Here is a 14,669-nt window from a genome sequence, read left to right on the forward strand (position 1 = left end):
AATCAGAAGGCTCAACCTGCCCCGAAGAAAAACGAGGATGAAAACCAGAGTTACAAAAGAAGGGTGAAACCAATGTAGCAGAACTAGCCCGATTATTAAGGGCAAACTCGGCCAATGGCAAGAAAGCCACCCAATCATCCTGATCAGCAGACACAAAGCATCTCAAATAAGTTTCCAAAGTCTGATTAGTTCGCACGGTTTGGCCATTTGCCTGAGGAGGAAATGTGGAAGAAAAAGACAAATCAATGCCCAGCCTAGCACAAAAGGCCCGCCAAAACCTAGAAACAAACTGGGAACCTCTATCGGACACAATATTCTCCGGAATGCCATGCAAACGAACCACATGCTGAAAAAGCAACGGAACCCAATCAGAAGAGGAAGGCAATTTACGCAAAGGTACCAAATGAACTATCTTAGAAAAACGGTCACAAACCACCCAGATAACTGACATCCTCTGGGAAACCGGAAGATCCGAAATAAAATCCATAGAAATATGCGTCCAAGGCCTCTCAGGGACCGGCAAAGGCAAAAGCAACCCACTAGCACGGGAACAGCAAGGCTTGGCCCGTGCACGAGTCCCACAGGACTGCACAAAAGAACGCACATCCCGTGATAAAGAAGGCCACCAAAAGGACCTACCAACCAAATCTCTGGTACCAAAAATCCCAGGATGACCAGCTAACACAGAACAATGAACCTCTGAAATCACTTTACTAGTCCATCTGTCAGGAACAAACAATTTCCCCACTGGACAGCGGTCAGGTTTATCAGCCTGAAATTCCTGAAGAACCCGTCGTAAATCAGGGGAGATGGCAGAAAGAATCAACACTTCCTTCAGAATACCGACCGGCTCAAGGACCCCAGGAGAATCAGGCAAAAAGCTCCTAGAGAGGGCATCAGCCTTAACATTCTTAGAACCCGGAAGATACGAGACAACAAAATCAAAATGGGAGAAAAACAGGGACCATCGGGCCTGTCTAGGATTCAGCCGTTTGGCAGACTCGAGGTAAATCAGATTCTTATGATCGGTCAAGACCACAATACGGTGCTTGGCCCCCTCAAGCCAATGTCGCCACTCCTCAAATGCCCACTTCATAGCCAACAACTCACGATTACCGACATCATAATTGCATTCCGCAGGCGAAAACTTTTGAGAAAAGAAAGCACACGGTTTCAACAAGGAACCATCAGAATTCCTCTGAGACAAAACGGCCCCTGCCCCAATCTCAGAAGCGTCAACCTCAACCTGAAAAGGAAGAGAAACATCTGGCTGACGCAACACAGGGGCAGAAGTAAATCGGCGTTTAAGCTCCTGAAAGGCAGAAACAGCCGCAGAGGACCAATTCATCACATCAGCGCCTTTCTTCGTCAAATCGGTCAGGGGTTTAACCACACTGGAGAAGTTGGCAATGAAACGGCGATAAAAATTAGCAAAGCCAAAAAATTTCTGAAGGCTCTTCACGGATGTGGGCTGGATCCAATCATGAATGGCCTGAACCTTAACCGGATCCATTTCTATAGATGAGGGAGAAAAAATGAAGCCCAAAAAAGAAATCTTCTGTACTCCAAAGAGGCACTTAGACCCCTTCACAAACAAGGCATTATTACGAAGGATCTGAAATACCATCCTGACTTGTTTCACATGAGACTCCCAATCATCTGAAAAAATCAAAATATCATCCAAATATACAATCATGAATTTATCAAGATAATTCCGAAATATATCATGCATGAAGGACTGAAATACAGATGGAGCATTAGAGAGTCCGAATGGCATCACAAGGTATTCAAAATGGCCTTTGGGCATATTAAACGCAGTTTTCCATTCGTCACCCTGCTTAATATGAACAAGATTATATGCCCCTCGAAGGTCAATCTTAGTAAACCAACTAGCCCCCTTAATCCTAGCAAACAGATCAGAAAGCAAAGGGTATTGGAATTTGACCGTGATCTTATTCAAGAGGCGATAATCAATACAGGGTCTCAAGGAGCCATCTTTTTTGGCAATAAAAAAAAAACCTGCTCCCAATGGTGAAGAAGATGGCCGAATATGCCCCTTCTCCAAGGACTCCTTAACATAGCTCCGCATGGCGGTATGTTCTGGCACAGACAGGTTGAAAAGTCGGCCCTTAGGGAACTTACAGCCTGGAATCAAGTCAATAGCACAATCACAGTCCCTATGCGGTGGAAGGGAACTGGACTTGGGCTCATTGAATACATCCTGGAAATCTGACAAAAACTCAGGAATTTCAGAAGAGGGGGAGGAGGCAATTGACATCAAAGGAACATCACCATGAACCCCCTGACAACCCCAACTAGTCACAGACATAGATTTCTAATCTAATACCGGATTATGCACCTGTAACCATGGGAAACCCAGCACAACAGCATCATGCAAATTATGCAACACCAGAAAACGACAATCTTCCTGATGGGCTGGCGCCATGCACATGGTCAGCTGTGTCCGAAACTGAGGTTTATTTTTAGCCAACGGTGTAGCATCAATACCCCTCAAAGGAATATGACTCTGCAAAGGCTGCAAGGGGAATCCAAAACGCCTGGCAAATTCTAAGTCCATTAAATTTAGAGCTGTGCCTGAATCCACAAATGCCATGACAGAATATGACGATAATGAGCAGATCAGGGTCACAGATAACAGAAATTTAGGTTGTACAGTACTGATGGTAACAGAACTAGCGATTCTCTTGGTACGCTTAGGGCAATCAGAAATAACATGAGCAGAATCGCCGCAGTAAAAACACAACCTATTCTGACGTCTGAATCCTTGTCGTTCAGCTCTAGACACAATCCTATCACACTGCATAGGCTCAGGACTCCGCTCGGAAGACAATGCCATAGTGTGCACAACTCTGCGCTCGCGCAAGCGCCGATCAATCTGAATGGCCAGAGACATAGAATCACTCAGACCAGCAGGCGTGGGGAATAGGGTTGAGCGACTTTTATTTTTATAGGATCGGGTCGGGTTTCACGAAACCCGACTTTCTCAAAAGTCGGGTCGAGTGAAATCGGCCGATCCTATAAAAAAGTCGGGGTCGGCCGAAACACGAAACCCAATGCAGTGCATTGGGATACTATGGTTCCCAGGGTCTGAAGGAGAGGAAACTCTCCTTCAGGCCCTGGGATCCATATTAATGTGTAAAATAAAGATTCAAAATAAAAAATATTGATATACTCACCCTCGGACGTGCCCTGGTACTATCCGGCAGCCTTCCTTCCTAAGAATGAGCGCGTGAATGACCTGCGGTGACGTCGCGGCTTGTGATTGGTCGCGTGAGCGGTCACATGGGCGGTCACGCGACCAATCACAAGCCGCGATGTCATCTAAGGTCCTTCACGCGCTCATTCTTAGGAAGGAAGGCTGCCGGAAAGAAGCAGGGCGCGTCCGAGGGTGAGTATATTCCTATTAGGAAAACTATCTTGCCTAAGAGAAAATTCCCAAGGATAGGCAGCCCCCCAGAAATATTGACTGTGAGAGGAGAGGGAAAAAACATACACAGACTGAAATGAGAATTTAGCAAAAGAGGCCACTTCTAGCTAAATAGAAAGGATAGGACAGAGTACTATGCGGTCAGTATAAAAACACTAGAAAATATCCACCACAGAAAATACAAAATCTCCACAGCTAACTAAAGATATGGAGGGTATATCTGCATCTCCAGAGATACCAGCTTGGCTAAACAAATCCTTATACAGACCAAGCTGGACAAGACAAAACATAGAAAAGAACTGAACAATAAGGCCACAGCATGTGGACAGCAAAATCAAGGCCAGAACTTATCTTTGTTGAAATGAACTGCAAAGCAGAAGAGACCAGGCAGGGATGTGAATCCTCCAGGAACAATGGACAACTGGCACTGACTAAAGGGTGAAGCAAGACTAAATAGCCCAGTCAAAACTGCAAAAAGTGAACACACATGATAAATGCTGCGATTCAGAGACAGCAGCGCTACCACTTACAACCACCGGAGGGAGCCCAAGAGCAGAATTCACAACAGTTAGCACCACCAGCTCCGCTGAGAGGAACTGGTCATTGTTGGGGTGAGGAGTGGTCGCGGGAGCGGGATCGGTCAGGAGAGCAGGATCGGTCGCGGGAGCGGGATCGGTCAGGAGAGCAGGATCGGTCGGGGGAGCAGGGGCGCCTTCCATACCTGCGCCTGATGTGATTCCACCAATGTCGATCCGTTCCGCTGATGAGGACACTGGAATCGGCTATAGCCCGGACCGCGGCTCCTCCAAGGCGGCCTCTCAATGTGGTTCCGCTCTCCATGGCTCTGCATCTGCTGGCTCCGTGGTCGGGATAGGTAGACTCAGCTCCTCCGCCGGCGGCTCCAAGGAGTTCAAATCCTTCAGCTGCGGTGGATGCGGTTCCGCCTCTGGTGGGTGAGGGAAGCCGGGATCACTTCGCCGTCGCTCGGGCACCTGCTGATCATCTTCGCTGTCTTGAGATCGGCAGCCGTGCATGCACCTGACTCCGCCATTTCTCCGAGGTCAAGCTCCCTCTTCACCTCGTTCCCGCCGTTGCAAATCAGGGGGCGGTTCTCCTCTGCTGCTGGGCAGGTCGTAATCTCGCAGCAGTAGTCGGAGGGGGCGGTCGCTACTTTTGGCGCCGCTTTGGTAGTCTCCTCCCATGGCACGCCCATCTTCTTCCTCTGCGCTCCCTGTGGCGCTGCAATGGCGGCGGCTTTTGGCGGGAACTTTTGGCGGCAAGTGGCAACACACAGCCTTTGCAATAAGTCACAGTCCAAGTACAATAAATCACAGTTCCAAGGCACACATGAACTGATTCTTCAGGCTTAAGTAGATCCTGTTCGTGACGCCAAGTTGGAGCGCCCCACACTGCCACAGGGCCGAGGGGTACCCGGTACCGGGCCTCTGAGTCTCTGTTCTGGGGTTGTCACGGTGGCTAGACCCGGTCCGTGACCCTGCTGAGGGGCGTCCAATGAAAGGTGTGGATGGTGATGATGTTGTGGTGGTGCAGTGCAGGTCGCAGTAAATAACGAGGACACCAGGTTGCAGTCTCTTTACCTCTTTACTGAAGGCTTCAGGATCCTCAGTCCGGAATACGGTTAACCGGGCTGCGCAAGTCCGGCCGGTCCGATGGCACCTCCAGGGTTCCCTTTGCAGGTGGAAATCTGTGCCTACCTTCTAGCGCTTGTGTGTTGAGGTCCTCCCCTGCTGTGCTTACGGGATTGTCCCCACAACTGTTGTGTCTGTTTCTGAAGTTCCCTCACAACTCGATTATGATGTTCTGCTTCGTCCCCCAGATGATATGGCTAGGATGCACCCGTATGACGGGTAGGCTCGGAGGTCTTCCGGGACCCTAGAGTCGCCCCTCTCCAAATGTTGCCCCCTATGTCTTCTTAGGTGATTTGAGTGAGACAGCCCGCCTATAACTGACTGTCCTGCCGTAGGTTTGAAGTAAGGCCTGGAGCTTAATACTTCCTCGGCGTTCCGGCCACCGGCTGCGTGCCTCAGTAGGATGTTGCCTCGACTTACAGCACGACTCCTACTGGTGTTTCTCCTTGTTGCGTTGATTTTGTTTCTCACTCAGCACAATAAACCTCGCTTCTTGTCCTTTCTTGAGGTACCGCCACAACAAAGTGCAGGCGCGGTTCTGTAACGTTCTTTCTGTTCGCTAGGCCTCTGTCAGGATCCCACCCCTGACAGGGACCCCCCTGAATCTTCCCCTGCAACACCCTCTGCCACAGGATGTTGCCTGGTTCCAACCCAGTCAGCTTCTGACTAACTTCCTCTCTAACCCCCAGTTTTACCAGATTGTGAGGAGTGGCCTAATACATAGTGCCCTTAGCTCCCCCTGGAGGCCAGACTGGGAAGTGTATTGGTGTCTGTGATACCTGGTCAGGTGAACTCCTTCAGTGCCATCAGACGTACCATAGCCCCCTTAGCGGCAGAGCATCAGTTCCGCAACGACCAGGACTCTGGGGCGCTGCATATATAGTATATACCTGTGTGTTATCTCCCCTGTATATAGTATATATGTGTGTGTCATCTCCCCTGTATATAGTATATACCTGTGTGTCATCTCCCCTGTATATAGTATATACCTGTATGTCATCTCAGATTTTTATATTTGAAGGATAATACCAGACTTGTGTGTGTTTTAGGGCGAGTTTCATGTGTCAAGTTGTGTGTGTTGAGTTGCGTGTGGCGACATGCATGTAGCGACTTTTGTGAGATGAGTTTTGTGTGGCGACATGCGTGTAGCAACTTTTTGTGTGTTGAGTTGCATGTGACAGGTTAGTGTAGCAAGTTGTGTGCAGCAAGTTTTGCGCGTGGCGAGTTTTATGTGTGGTGCGTTTTGAGTATGTGCAAGTTTTGTGTGAGGCAACTTTTGCATGTGTTGCAACTTTTGTGCATGTGGCAATTTTTCCGCGTGTGCAAGTTTTGCGTGGGGCGAGTTTTCCATGAGGTGAGTTTTGCACGTGTGGTGAGTTTTGCATGAGCCTAGTTTTGCATGTGGCGAGTTTTGTGCGGCGACTTTTGTGTTTCGACTTTTATGTGGCGAGGTTGGTGTATGTGTGGTGAAATGTGTGCTGAGGTTGATATGTGTTCAAGCACGTGGTAGTGTGTGGTGCATTTTGTGTGTGTGTTCATATCCCCGTGTGTGGTGAGTATCCCATGTCGGGGACCCACCTTAGCAACTGTATGGTATATACTCTTTAGCGCCATCGCTCTCACTCTTTAAGTCCCCCTTGTTCACATCTGGCAGCTGTCAATTTGCCTCCAACACTTTTCCTTTCACTTTTTCCCCATCATGTAGATAGGGGCAAAATTGTTTTGGTGAATTGGAACACGCGGGGTTAAAATTTCACCTCACAACTAGTGTTGAGCATTCCGATACTGCAAATATCGGGTATCGGCCGACATTCGCTGTATCGGAATTCCGATACCGAGTTCCGATATTTTTGTGATATCGGTAATCGGAATCGGAAGTTCCTATAAGTTCCCAGTCATCTTCGGCGTGTGCGGTGTGTATGGTTCCCAGGGTCTGGAGGAGAGGAGACTCTCCTTCAGGCCCTGGGATCCATATTCATGTAAAAAATAAAGAATAAAAAAAAAAAATATGGATATACTCACCCCTCCGACGGCCCCTGGCTCTCAGCGGTGCAACCGGCAGCCTCCGTTCCTAAGAATGCAGTGAGTGTAGGACCTGCGATGACGTCGCAGTCTTGTGACTGGTCGCGTGACCGGTTGTGTGACCGCGATGTCATCGCAGGTCCTACACTCACTGCATTCTTAGGAACAGAGGCTGCAGGTTGCACCACTGAGAGCCAGGGGCCGTCGGAGTGTGAGTATATCCATATTTTTTATTTTTATTCTTTATTTTTTACATGAATATGGATCCCAGGGCCTGAAGGAGAGTTTCCTCTCCTTCAGACCCTTGGAACCATCCAGGATCACTTCCGATATTTGTGTCCCATTGACTTGCATTGGTATCGGGTATCGGTATCGGCGATATCCGATATTGGCGATATCCGATATTTTTTAGATATTGGCCGATCCAATCCGATACCGATACTTTTGAATATCGGAAGGTATCGCTCAACACTACTCACAACATAGCCTATGACGCTCTCAGGGTCCAGACGTGTGACTGTGCAAAATTTTGTGGCTGTAGCTGCGACGGTGCAGATGCCAATCCCGGACATACACACACACACATACACACACACATTCAGCTTTATATATTAGATATACCTGTAAGTCATGCCGTGGCGGGGCCCGCTGCCTTGGCTGTCTGCCTTGCTGTCTAGCCATTTAGCCCGATTAGCCCTCTACATGAGCCTCATAACCTTCCTCATTCCTCAGCAGCAAAAATTGCCTCCTTGTAGTCCTGCCGTCACATCTCCTAGCCTTTCTTTTCTTTCCCTAAACAGTTGCTTAAATATAAGGCTATCTTTTCAAGACCTGAACAAGTTAATAATGTTATTATGCTTACTTGTTCTCTTTCAGCTACATCTGCATTGTCAATATTTGTTCTTAAGCACATTTGAATCTCTACTGCAACCAATGCTCATTTGGGATCTGTTTGTGAGCATTTGTTTCTTGTTATTTGTATTGTTACTTGAAAAACTTAAATAAAGAATTTTAAAAAAAAGATATACCTGTAAGTCATCTCCCCTGTATATAGTATATAACTGTATGTCATCTCCCCTGTATATAGTATATACCTGTATGTCATCTCCCCTGTATATAGTATATACCTGTATGTCATCTCCTCCTGTATATAATATATAGCTGCATGTCATCTCCTCCTGTATATAGTATATACGTGTATGTCATCTCCCCTGTATATAGTATATACCTGTATATCATCTCCTCCTGTATATACTATATACAGTAGCTGTATATCATCTCCCCTGTATATAGTACATACCTGTATGCCATCTCCTCCTGGGTGTCAATTTGCCTCCAACACTTTTCCTTTCACTTTTTCCCCATTATGCAGATAGGGGCAAAATTGTTTGGTGAATTGGAACGCGCGGGGTTAAAATTGTGTCTCACAACATAGCCTATGACGCTCTCGGGGTCCAGACGTGTGACTGTGCAAAATTTTGTGGCTAAAGCTGCGACGGTGCAGATGCCAATCCCCGACATACACACATAAACACACACATTCAGCTTTATATAATATATATATATATATACACTCACCGGCCACTTTATTAGGTACACCATGCTAGTAACGGGTTGGACCCCCTTTTGCCTTCAGAACTGCCTCAATTCTTCGTGGCATAGATTCAACAAGGTGCTGGAAGCATTCCTCAGAGATTTTGGTCCATATTGACATGATGGCATCACACAGTTGCCGCAGATTTGTCTCTGCACATCCCAAAGATGCTCCATACAAGGCAGGATGGATCCATGCTTTCATGTTGTTTACGCCAAATTCTGACCCTACCATCCGAATGTCGCAGCAGAAATCGAGACTCATCAGACCAAGCAACGTTTTTCCAATCTTCTACTGTCCAATTTCGATGAGCTTGTACAAATTGTAGCCTCAGTTTCCTGTTCTTAGCTGAAAGGAGTGGTACCCGGTGTGGTCTTCTGCTGCTGTAGCCCATCTGCCTCAAAGTTCGACGCACTGTGCGTTCAGAGATGCTCTTAGGCCTACCTTGGTTGTAACGGGTGGCGATTTGAGTCACTGTTGCCTTTCTATCAGCTCGAACCAGTCTGCCCATTCTCCTCTGACCTCTGGCATCAACAAGGCATTTCCGCCCACAGAACTGCCGCTCACTGGATTTTTTTTCTTTTTCGGACCATTCTCTGTAAACCCTAGAGATGGTTGTGCGTGAAAATCCCAGTAGATCAGCAGTTTCTGAAATACTCAGACCAGCCCTTCTGGCACCAACAACCATGCCACGTTCAAAGGCACTCAAATCACCTTTCTTCCCCATACTGATGCTCGGTTTGAACTGCAGGAGATTGTCTTGACCATGTCTACATGCCTAAATGCACTGAGTTGCCGCCATGTGATTGGCTGATTAGAAATTAAGTGTTAACAAGAAGTTGGACAGGTGTACCTAATAAAGTGGCCGGTGAGTGTATATATATATATATATATATATATATATATATATATATATATATATATATATATATATATATATATATATATATATATATATACTAGACTGTGGCCCGATTCTAATGCATCGGGTATTCTAGAATATGCATGTCCCCGTAGTATGTGATTCGCGGCAGACTGTGCCCGTCGCTGATTGGTCGAGGCAACCTTTATGACATCATCGTCGCCATGGCAACCATTATGACATCATCGTCGCCATGCTGTGCCCATCTCTGATTGGTCGAGGCCGCCCGACAAACCGTCGACCACTCCATATAAGGTATGGTCTACAAACCGCCAACCACTCCATATAAGGTATGGTCTACAAACCGCCGACCACTCCATATAAGGTATGGTCTACAAACCGCCGACCACTCCATATAAGGTATGGTCTACAAACCGCCGACCACTCCATATAAGGTATCCTGTTTGTAGACCATACCTTATATGGAGTGATTTCCAGGACAGACAGACAGACAGACAGACAGACAGACAGACAGACAGACAGACAGACAGACAGACGGAAAAACCCTTAGACAATTATATATATAGATATACATACAGCACAGACCAAAAGTTTGGACACACCTTCTCATTTTAAGATTTTTCTGTATTTTCATGACTATGACAATTGTAAATTCACACTGAAGGCATCAAAACTATGAATTAACACGTGTGGAATTATATACTTAACAAAAAAGTATGAAACAACTGAAAATATGTCTTATATTCTAGGTTCTTCAAAGTAGCCACCTTTTTCTTTGATGACTGCTTTGCACACTCTTGGCATTCTCTTGATTAGCTTCAAGAGGTAGCCACTGGAAATGATCTTCCAACAATCTTGAAGGAGTTCCTAGAGATGCTCAGCACTTGTTAGCCCTTTTGCCTTCACTCTGCGGTCCAGCTCACCCCAAACCATCTCGATTGGGTTCAGGTCTGGTGAACTGTGGAGGCCAGGTCATCTGGCATAGCACCCCATCACTCTCCTTCTTGGTCAAATAGCCCTTACACAGCCTGGAGGTGTGTTTGGGGTCATTGTCCTGTTGAAAAATAAATGATGCTCCAACTAGACGCAAACCGGATGGAATAGCATGCCGCTGCAAGATGCTGTGATGCTGGTTCAGAATGCCTTCAATTTTGAATAAATCCCCAAAAGTGTCATCAGCAAAGCACCCCCACACCATCACACCTCCTCCTTCATTCTTCACAGTGGGAACCAGGCATGAAGAGTCCATCCATTCACCTTTTCTGCGTCGCACAAAGACACCGTGGTTTGAACCAAAGATCTCAAATTTGGACTCATCAAACCAAAACACAGATTTCCACTGGTCTAATGTCCATTCCTTGTGTTCTTTAGCCCAAACAAGTCTCTTCTGCTTGTTGCCTGTCCTTAGCAGTGGTTTCCTAGCAGCTATTTTACCATGAAGGCCTGCTGCACAAAGTCACCTCTTAACAGTTGTTGTAGAGATGTTTCTGCTGCTAGAACTCTGTGTGGCATTGACCTGGTCTCTAATCTGAGCTGCTGTTAACCTGCGATTTCTGAGGCTGGTGACTCGGATAAACTTATCCTCAGAAGCACAGGTGACTCTCAGTCTTCCTTTCCTGGGGCGGTCCTCATGTGAGCCAGTTTTTTTGTAGCGCTTGATGGTTTTTGCAATTGCACTTGGGGGCACTTTCAAAGTCTGCCCAATTTTTCGGACTGACTGACCTTCATTTCTTAAAGTAATGATGGCCACTCGTTTTTGTTTACTTAGCTGCTTTTTTTTTGCCATAATACAAATTCTAACAGTATATTCAGTAGGACTATCAGCTGTGTATCCACCAGACTTCTGCTCAACACAACTGATGGTCCCAACTCTATTTATAAGGCAAGAAATCCTTCTTATTAAACCTGACAGGGCACACCTGTGAAGTGAAAACCATATCCGGCGACTACCTCTTGAAGCTCATCAAGAGAATGCCAAGAGTGTGCAAAGCAGTCATCAAAGCAAAAGGTGGCTACTTTGAACAACCTAGAATATAAGACGTATCTTCAGTTGTTTCACACTTTTTTGTTAAGTATATAATTCCACATGTGTCAATTCATAGTTTTGATGCCTTCAGTGTGAATTTACAATTTTTATAGTCATGAAAATACAGAAAAATCTTTAAATGAGAAGGTGTGTCCAAACTTTTGGTCTGTACTGTATATATATATATATATATATATATATATATATATATATATATATATATATATATATATATATATATATTTATACATATACTGTATATAGAAACAGTTATGGATAGTGTTGAGCATTCCGAAATTGCAAGTATCGGGTATCGGCCGATATTCGCGGTATCGGAATTCCGATACCGAGTTCCGATACTTTCAGTGTATCGGAAACCGGAATCGGAAATTTACATCATGCAAACTCCCGTTTTTTTATGAATCAGCCAATGAGGAATGATTTGAAGTGTGGGCACATCCTGTTCTGCATGGTGGGCATGTAACTACTGGCATGGCTGTGATTGGCTGCTGAAATGATGTCACAACGCCCTTTAAAAGTTGCCACCACCATTTTGTGCTCACTCTGCTGTGAATTCAGTTAGTGACAGGACGCTGTGTTCTGACTGAGGCCCAGTTTAGAGATTGCGATTTGCTTAATTGTGCTTAATCCAGGCTAAATTAGCAACCGCTGTGTGTTCACCTTGCTTTTGCCTTGCAGCGCTGTTTTCACAGCTGTCTGCAAGGTCTCTCTGTGTGTGTATGAGTGTCCATAGCCACAGCCAGTTGTGTTCAGCTCAGGGTGCTTCACTGCCTCATACTGCTAAATCCTTTTTTGTTTTTTTGTTTTTTTTAAATTAGTGCAGCCTGCTGCACATTTTTTCAAATATATCCTATATTAGTGGCTTTCCATCTGTATCCTGCTAGATTGTGGAAAATCACTAAATAGGATTAGATAGAGGAGCTTTGTTTGGCCTTGCAGCGCCGTTCGCGGCTGTCTGCACGGTCTGTGTGGGTGCAGCTCACTCTGCTGTCTGTCCATAGCCACAGCCGGTTGTCTTTAGCTCAGGGTGCTTCACTGCCTCATACTGCTAAATCCTTTTTTTTTTTTTTATTTAGTGCAGCCTGCTGCACATTTTCTCAAATATATCCTATATTAGTGGCTTTCCATCTGTATCCTGCTAGATTGTGGAAAATCACTATATAGGATTAGATAGAGGAGCTTTGTTTGGCCTTGCAGCGCCGTTCGCGGCTGACTGCACGGTCTGTGTGGGTGCAGCTCACTCTGCTGTCTGTCCATAGCCACAGCCAGTTGTGTTCAGCTCAGGGTGCTTCACTGCCTCATACTGCTAAATCCTTTTTTGTTTTTTTGTTTTTTTTAAATGAGTGCAGCCTGCTGCACATTTTTTCAAATATATCCTATATTAGTGGCTTTCCATCTGTATCCTGCTAGATTGTGGAAAATCACTAAATAGGATTAGATAGAGGAGCTTTGTTTGGCCTTGCAGCGCCGTTCGCGGCTGTCTGCACGGTCTGTGTGGGTGCAGCTCACTCTGCTGTCTGTCCATAGCCACAGCCGGTTGTGTTCAGCTCAGGGTGCTTCACTGCCTCATACTGCTAAATCCTTTTTTTTTTTTATTTAGTGCAGCCTGCTGCACATTTTCTCAAATATATCCTATATTAGTGGCTTTCCATCTGTATCCTGCTAGATTGTGGAAAATCACTATATAGGATTAGATAGAGGAGCTTTGTTTGGCCTTGCAGCGCCGTTCGCGGCTGACTGCACGGTCTGTGTGGGTGCAGCTCACTCTGCTGTCTGTCCATAGCCACAGCCGGTTGTGTTCAGCTCAGGGTGCTTCACTGCCTCATACTGCTAAATCCTTTTTTTTTTTTATTTAGTGCAGCCTGCTGCACATTTTCTCAAATATATCCTATATTAGTGGCTTTCCATCTGTATCCTGCTAGATTGTGGAAAATCACTATATAGGATTAGATAGAGGAGCTTTGTTTGGCCTTGCAGCGCCGTTCGCGGCTGACTGCACGGTCTGTGTGGGTGCAGCTCACTCTGCTGTCTGTCCATAGCCACAGCCGGTTGTGTTCAGCTCAGGGTGCTTTACTGCCTCATACTGCTAAATCCTTTTTTTTTTTAATTTAGTGCAGCCTGCTGCACATTTTCTCAAATATATCCTATATTAGTGGCTTTCCATCTGTATCCTGCTAGACTGTGGAAAATCACTATATAGGATTAGATAGAGGAGCTTTGTTTTTGCCTTGCAGCGCCGTTCGCGGCTGTCTGCACGGTCTGTGTGTGAGTACTGCACTCACTCTGTAGTGTCTGTTCTGCGAAATAAACCCAAAGTTCACCAAACACTCCACTTTACTGTTGTGTAGGCCACATTAGCTCATAATAAAGTCTAGTCCACACTCCATAAAATAAGTGTTTCTTATACCTGTTAGCAGCTGTTCAGGAATAAGCACACTAAGGCTAGTTTCACATTTGCGTTTAAAAACGCAGCGTTTAAAACGCAAACGCAGGTGGTGAAAAAAACGCATGTAAACGCGTGCAAACGCTGCGTTTTTTAGATGCATGCCTTTTCTCATGCGGTGTCATTGAGACACACACATATACTGTATATATATATATATATATATATATATATATCATTGAGACACATATATACAGTATATATATATATATATATATATATATATATATATATATATTTACTTCAGCGCGATATAGATGCTGAATTAAATTACCTATTTGAGGTATGAAGTGACACATTAGCGAACAGAGGTAAAAAAAGCTTTATTAACATATAGTTTTAAAATTACAATTTTTTAAAAAACAGGATGGTGTGAACAAATGGACCTCCAAAATACAAGCAGGGGGTGACCCACGGTTCCCAGTTGCAATATATAATTAAGGATTAAATATACATATGACATATTGCTGTGCTAGAATCAGTAACCCTATAGAGGAAACAAGGCTGTCTATGTGGATGGACGAAAAAACGTCTCTTTACAGATACCGCATGACAGTCTAACAATTTAAATAGAGGGTATAAC

This window comes from Ranitomeya variabilis, chromosome 2 (genome assembly GCF_051348905.1).
Source record: "Ranitomeya variabilis isolate aRanVar5 chromosome 2, aRanVar5.hap1, whole genome shotgun sequence".
In the NCBI taxonomy this organism is placed as follows: domain Eukaryota; kingdom Metazoa; phylum Chordata; class Amphibia; order Anura; family Dendrobatidae; genus Ranitomeya; species Ranitomeya variabilis.